This window comes from Geospiza fortis, unplaced genomic scaffold (genome assembly GCF_000277835.1).
Source record: "Geospiza fortis unplaced genomic scaffold, GeoFor_1.0 scaffold132, whole genome shotgun sequence".
Classification (NCBI taxonomy): domain Eukaryota; kingdom Metazoa; phylum Chordata; class Aves; order Passeriformes; family Thraupidae; genus Geospiza; species Geospiza fortis.
The window spans coordinates 1,374,349-1,382,224 of record NW_005054446.1 but is presented as its reverse complement, the minus strand read 5'-3'; positions in this window follow the sequence as shown (position 1 = coordinate 1,382,224).

The following is a 7,876-nucleotide window of genomic DNA, read 5'->3' as shown; positions in this document are numbered from 1 at the left end:
TCCCAAAGAGCTGCAATGTGTATTTTTCTGTGCAATTACAAAACATCACCCAAACCCATGAAGAAGAAGGTAAAGAAGAACAACCTGCCTCCACCCTACAACCACCATCTTGCTTCATATTTATTTCTATATTCTAAAATCCCAAACTGTAAGTTTTCCATCCTGTGATATTACACACTTCTAACCAGCTACACACCGTGAGGACAGGAATGTTCTACAGACACACACTCAGGTGGCTTGTCTAATTTCATGAATAGAGACCAGGAGTGAGCATCCAGGAAACCCAGGTGTCCTCTCTCATACTGCCCCTCATCCACCCCTTTCCATACTGAGCCATCCTGATCTGCCTGTGCAGAATCCAGCATTAACTTGATTATCCTTTCTACAAGTATACACATATCTGCCTTGCCTTGTCTTGTCTTGTCTTGCCTTGCCTTGCCTTGCCTTGCCTTCCCACTAAAACTACAGATAGCATTCAAGATTCATGCATACCACAGATGAATAAGTTGACATAAAGATATTCTTCCTTTGTTTTGTTCTCTATTTCTTTCCTAGCATCCCAACATTCAGTTTCCTTTTTTTCATTAGCTGCTGAGTACTGAGATATTTTAATGGAACTTTATATTCTGATCACCAAATCTCATTCTTGAACAGCTTCAAGCCCAGTTTCCAGCGTGCCTTACCATTAATTGGAGCTGCTCTTGAGAAAGAAAATTCTTTTATTTCCTCCATTAAGAGAGAGAATCAGTCCTAACTCAGCCTCTAATTCCCTTGGTGGGGTTGGCCATCTTGGCTTCCAGTTTATTTCTGTGCCTGTTTTCCATTAAAAAATAAGATACAATCTGTGTCTGCCTACAGTTTCTGGTTGCCTCTGTGCAGCACAGCTGCAGGAAGCTTACAGGTTTTGTTACTTGTTGGAGCTGCAGCTCATCCTTCCAGCTGTGGAGATTATCTTTCCTAACAGCATGTGAAACTTGGGATGTTATCAGGACTCCTTGTTTAGAGACCAGCTCTGAAATTAACCATTCTCTTCAGAGGAAAGGAAAGGAAAGGAAATTCAGAGGAAAGGAAAGGGAAAGGAAAGGAAAGGAAAGGAAAGGAAAGGAAAGGAAAGGAAAGGAAAGGAAAGGAAAGGAAAGGAAAGGAAAGGAAAGGAAAGGAAAGGAAAGGAAAGGAAAGGAAAGGAAAGGAAAGGAAAGGAAAGGAAAGGAAAGGAAAGGAAAGGAAAGGAAAATGTGTTTTCAGGCAGCTGCTGTCTTTATGTTGGACTCTTGGGAGTGATACACAGGCTTATTCTCCTTTAGACATGGTAATTAAGCAACTCCTTGTGCCTGCAGGTCAACTGATCAGGCGATGGACCCCCTGTGGTCTCCAGTGCACTAAGACGTAAAGGATCAATAGAAAAAGGCAAAAAGTCCTTGGGGATCCCACCAGATCCATGGGGCCTTTTCTGAGCAGAAATTCAAGCAAAGAGCAGCAGAGCAGCATCTCCTGAGGCTGATGCCAGGCTTTGCCAGGGTCACTGTGAGGCGGCCCAGCCCTGCAGGGTGGGAGGCTGGCAGCCTCAGCAGCTGCCCAGCTTGCCCCCATGCAGCTCAGGACTACGGCAGTGTTGGCTCACATAAGGTGCATGAAAAGTGGTTGGTGTTACTGGGTACTCTGAGGGCCAAACCCCTGGCCCCAGTTTGGCTTCAAGGGATGAAAACAAACGTGGCAGCAGGGCTGCATGTGCTGAGCATCCCAGCAGGAGCTGAAAGGACAGAAGGGACCTGGAGGATAGGACTGATCCGCTCTGGGTGAGCACCTGCATTACCCCAGCTCTTGCACAGGCTGCCATAGCATTTGCTCTCTACTCTAGCAGGATTATACAGGATCTTTGAAATGCTACTGGCAAGAATTCTGTCAAGCTGATTGATTCCAATGAGCTGGTTTTGTTTCCAGATTCTCATTCTCCTCTCATTTTGACACATTTTTATTAACCAGCTTCTGAACGCCCTGAGAAGGAGCAGAGCTTGCAGGTTGGGAAGCTTACTAATGGATTTGGGAATAAGGATCAGCTAGAAGCTGACAAATACTCCAGAACATGTATGTGCTGTTTTCTATTTAATCTTTTCAATTTTCCTCTTTTTTTCCCCTGCTCTCTGGTTTCAAGTGCCCATTCCCATTTGTCTTGTCAACAAAGACTTGTTTGGGCCTTTTAGCTTCTCTGTCCTTCATCTCGAGAGGAAAATGCTGTGATGGCTCAGAGGTGTTCCCTTTGTCTTTCCCTGGCTGTGGCTGTGTGTGCCTGCAGTGCCAGCTCTCCAGGGGCCTTTCCCTTTCCCTTTTTTCCCTTTCCCTTTTCCTCTTCCTTTCCCTTTCCCATTCCCATTCCGTTTCCCTTTCCCCTTTCCCCTTTCCCTTATTTCCCTTTCTGCTTCCCTTTCCCTTTCCCTTATTTCCCTTTCCCATTCCCATTCCCTTTTCCTTTCTCCTTCCCTTTCCCCTTCCCTTTCCCTCTCCTTTTCACTCTCCCTTTTCCCCTTTCACTTATTTCCCTTTCCCTTTCTCCTATTTCCCTTTCCCTTATTTCCCTTATTTGCCATTCCCTTTCCCTTTTTCTTACTCTCTTCCTTTCCCTTTCCCATTCCCATTCCGTTTCCCATTCCGTTTCCCTTTCCCTTATTTCCCTTTCCCCTTCCCCTTCCCTTTCCCTTTCCCTTTCCCTTTCCCTTTCCCATTTCCCTTTCCCATTCCCTTATTTCCCTTTCCCTTTCCTTTTCATTTCCCTTTCCCTTTCCCATTCCCTTATTTCCCTTTCCGTTTCCCTTTCCCATTCCTTTTCCCATTCCTTTATTTCCCATTCCCTTATTTCCCTTTCCCATTCCATTTCCCTTTCCCTTCCCCTTATTTCCCGTTCCCTTATTTCCCTTTCCCTTTCCCATTCCCTTTCATTTCCCTTATTTCCCATTCCCTTATTTCCCTTTCCCTTCCCCTTATTTCCCGTTCCCTTATTTCCCTTTCCCTTTCCCATTCCTTTTCATTTCCCATTCCCTTATTTCCCTTTCCCTTTCCCTTTCCCATTCCTTTTCATTTCCCATTCCCTTATTTCCCTTTCCCTTTCCCTTTAGTCCCTTTCCCCGCCGTGTCTGGGCCCGCAGCGCCACCTGGCGGCCGTTCTGTGAAGCGCCGTTTGCTGCCCCGGGCGGATCCAGCTGTGGCGTTCCCACATCTGGCCAGAGGAGCCGGGCAGTTCCTTTCCCAGGCTCTGCATCTCGTGTGCCTCAGCAGTATGACTAAAATATCCCGTCTGGGCTTTATGGAAATGAAGCTTTTGAGAAGCTGTCTTTGTTTATCAGACGTTATTCCTGCGGGATTTCTCTGTGCCTTTGGCTAGGCTGAAATCCCCCATAATAAACTTGAGACTCTGAGTTAGCCCGGTGCAGAGCAAGGCTTTCAGTCCAGAATATGTTTCGAGTCACTCTCAGAGTTAAGCCAGACAACCTGGTACAGCCTTAACCTTCACCTTGTTATATGTTAGACATAAACAGCACAAAAATCTTTGGGAGCAAGGCACCACATCAAAGCATCAGCCACATGCACAGCAAGGAGCACATCACTTCCTTCTTGCCTGAGAGAGGCAAAGGGACTGCTCAGAGCTGAACAAAAGCATGTTTTGTTAATAAGCACTAATTGCTGTCTATCAAGCACACACATTTTTTCCAGTTTAAAAATCCACACTGAAGCCTCTGAAGAGGTGAAGATCAGAACAGGCTCCATTTTCCATGCAAATAATTTGCTTCTGATCTTGACCCAGGATTTTCATAACAATTGGAGGCAGCATGGGGCTGCTGTGCCTCTGAGCCACGGCGCCCAGCTGTCCCTCTCCCCATGGGGTTCCTTTCATGCCTGCCTCTGAAGGGAGAGCTGCACCTGAGACATTTTCCTTCACTGAGCTGGAAGTCATGTCTCTTCAAACACATTTATTTCTATCTCTCCTTTTCCTGTTTTTTGCGGGATTTTTTTCTCACATTTGATCCCATTTCCTGAGTGGTGACAGGAGCCAGATGAAAAGATTCCAGCCTTTCAGTCAATGCTGGACATCAACCCAGATTTATATATGTTTGAGTACATGGGATTGTGTGTCTAAATCTACGTGAGCACACCTGTGCAGGTTCCATACATCTCCAGTAATATCATCATCAGGCATCTTAAAAACACACCACACCCTCATCTCCCTGCATTCAAGAGATTAACTTTAAAAAGAAGGATTTTGGGTTTTTTTTTTGTATTTTTGCTTGTTTTGGAAGTGGATTTCCAGGATGCAGCATGCTCTAATGTGATTTATTACCTTTGTTTTCTTTAGTGTGAAAGTATTGGAGCAACTTCCAAGGTACCTTAATGGAAAAATCTGAACCACATGCTTGCAGATACCTTTTAACAGAAATTAAATTGTATTTGCATGGATGTAAATATTCCATGTAGACAGGTTCTGAGATTTGGGGATGTGGGAAGGAAAGTTGTGCTTGAGATTAGTGAAGTTTTTAATTAGGTTGTTTTATTGAGCTGCAAGCCTGGAGTGACCATTGAGGCCATTGATGCAAAGTCCTGCATGAATTGAAGCACTGAATTTGCCTGAAATATTTTTTTGCTTGAACTGGCAAATATATTTTTAGAACAACACCTGACCTTGATCCATAAAACACCAATGCTGGAGTTCGTTCTGCGTTTCATTCTCTCTCATGTGGAAATATGCACGTTACACTTATCACGAGGACTTCAGCCTCCAGTTTTATTTACTTTTGTACAAAAGCAAACAGTTCTCCAGGTAACCTTCAGAGATCCTGCTTCAGGCTCAGCTTGGAGCCACACACTCATTCCTGCAGTGACTTTCTCTGACCTGACTTAAAGAAACAGCTCTTGGCTCTGACTCTGCAAGGACTCACTTATATGAGCTGTACTCCAACCAACTTCCTTTGAAACTCATAAAGCTGCTTTATTTTAGGAAAAAAAGAAATTATTGAAAACAAAGACCAAGAGATTATTAAAACCAAGATGAATTGCAGCTTTCCAAGCTTGACTTCCTCTTAAATTCACACCTTCATTTGTGTTGCCTTTTGCAACCATTAAGCACGGCCTTGCCTCCTTTAGAAAGAACTTTCATCTGCTAAATCTCTTGTGCTCTACATGAACCAGCTGGGAGACAGGCCAAACCCTATCCCCACACTTGTGCTGCTCTTCCCTCTTCCTGGAATTGCTAAAAGAAGGCAGCAGGCAGGATGGGGTTAATTAGATGTGCAGCTCTCGTGCAAATTAATTGAACTCTGCACAGAGTTACTAATTACCAGCATGGGGAAGTAATTCTGTTTGGTTTCTCTGAGTCATACATAGAAGAGGAATTTACTGCTCTTCACTACAGAGGCTCTTCCTCCAGCAAGGAAAGAATGGCAAATTTCACTTTAATGGGAGAAGTAGCTTCTCTCTCATATCTTCCACTGGACTGCATCTTTGCCTCACCACCAAGCCCCCAGGAGACTGATAATGGAAAAAATACATGTATGGAGAGGAGACTCCTGCAGGGGAGAGAAACTGGAAAGACAAAGTGCTACAGAAACTTACTGGAAGAAATTCAGTGTTGTCCTCACTTCATTGGTACCTCTGAAACATAAATAATAATAAAATATAATTTAATAATAATCAAAAAAAGCTATTACCTTCTCCATCAGGATTTTGCTACTCCCTGTCCTGCTATCTAAAGTTACACATTTTTCAAGCTGTGGTTGTCTGGGGAGTGGTAAAGGCCATTTTGAAACAAGCAGCTTGCTGAGATGTGTCAGGGGCTCAGAGCCTGGACTTTGGTGGCTGCATTCTGTGTTACCCACAGGCATAAACCTGGAATGGCTTTAGTGAAGTGAAAGAGCTTAAAAGGACATGTTTTACCTCCCAGTCATGCTCCTGGTGGAACCCCACCTGCACTTTAGCAGCTTCTCCTTGTTTTGAGACACCTTCCTAAATTTCTACTGGGCCTTTAGGTTCCCACTAGATAAAAATACCAATTGTGGCTAGGAGCAAAAAGAGAATGCTGTTTAAAGGAGCTGTGTGTGCCTGGGACAGTCCAGTCACTTCTCCTGCTGTCACAGCTCATCTACAAAACCTGGAAGAAGCTCGTTTTCCCGTGGTGCTTTAGTACCATGGGACCTGTGTTCTAAATTGGCACCTTTGCCACCTTCCCCCAAGGCAGGTGAAACACCTTCCTCAATTTCTACTGATTTGAGACACCTTCCTCAATTTCTACTGGTGCTTTAGGTTCCCACATTAGCATACTAGCTAAAAAAACCAAATGTGGCTAGGAGCAAAAAGAGAATGCTGTTTAAAGGAGCTGTGTGTGCCTGGGACAGTCCAATTGCTTCTCCTGCTGTCACATCTCATCTACAAAACCTGGAAGAAGCTCGTTTTCCCGTGGTGCTTTAGTACCATGGGACCTGTGTTCTAAATTGGCACCTTTGCCACCTTCCCCCAGAGCAGGTGAGCCCAGAGAAAGGGGGTTCTGGGGGCTGTGCTGGGAGCTCTGGTGAAAGCCATTCCTCTGCTTTTGGTTCACTCCAAAGGTGGCAATCCCAGGGCTCCGGTCTGGTCTGGAACTGCTTCGGGTGTGGGTGCCTGGGCTCGGCTCATCCCAGGGCAAGGCAGGGCTCTGTGCAGCTGGAACCGCTCCCACAGCAGCCTGCTGGCAGACAGAAACACACATTAGAGCTGTTTTACACACATCACAGCTGTTTTACACACATTACAGCTCTTTTACACACAGCAGAGCAGTTTTGCACACATTGGAGCAGTTTTACACACACTAGAGCTGTTTTACACGTATTACAGCTATTTTACACACAGCAGAGCTGTTTTACACACAGCAGAGCAGGTTTACACGCATTAGAGGTGGTTTACACATAATAGAGCAGTTTTGCACACAGCAGAGCTGTTTTACACACACTGGAGCTGTTTTACACACAACAGAGCAGTTTTACCCACAATAGAGCAGTTTTACACACAACAGAGCTGTTTTACACACAGCTTACAGCTGTTTTACACACATTACAGCTGTTTTACACACATTACAGCTGTTTTACACACATTACAGCTGTTTTACACACATTACAGCTGTTTTACACACATTACAGCTGTTTTACACACATTACAGCTGTTTTACACACATTACAGCTGTTTTACACACATTACAGCTGTTTTACACACATTACAGCTGTTTTACACACATTACAGCTGTTTTACACACATTACAGCTGTTTTACACACATTACAGCTGTTTTACACACATTACAGCTGTTTTACACACAATACAGATGTTTTACACACATTACAGCTGTTTCACACACATTACAGATGTTTCACACACAATACAGCTGTTTTACACACGTTACAGCTGTTTCACACACATTACAGCTGTTTCACACACATTACAGCTGTTTTACACACAATACAGCTGTTTTACACACGTTACAGATGTTTTACACACAGCAGAGCCCCCTCCTTCCAGGCAAACATGCAATTTCCACATGCCCCAGCCTGTAGTGAGTGCTTTGTTATCTAGGAGGGCTCCCCCAGCCAGATGTTCACCTCCTTACCTGTTGGACAGATCCCTGGCTACTTTCCATCTTTTTTTTCTTGGAGGTTGCTGGGTTCCAGTGGCACACCAGGCTGTCATTTTGAACACTGTAGTTCTTGTTTCCAAGAAGCCAGTAGGTTTTCATTTTCCCTTTGCCCTGGACAAGAAAAGGAGAGGGGAGAAAAAGCTGTTTTCATGAGATATGAAGCAGAGCAGGGTTCACTATGGCCAGAGCTACTCCCTGTCCTGCATTTGTTATCTCTCCTTCTCTCATAAGTG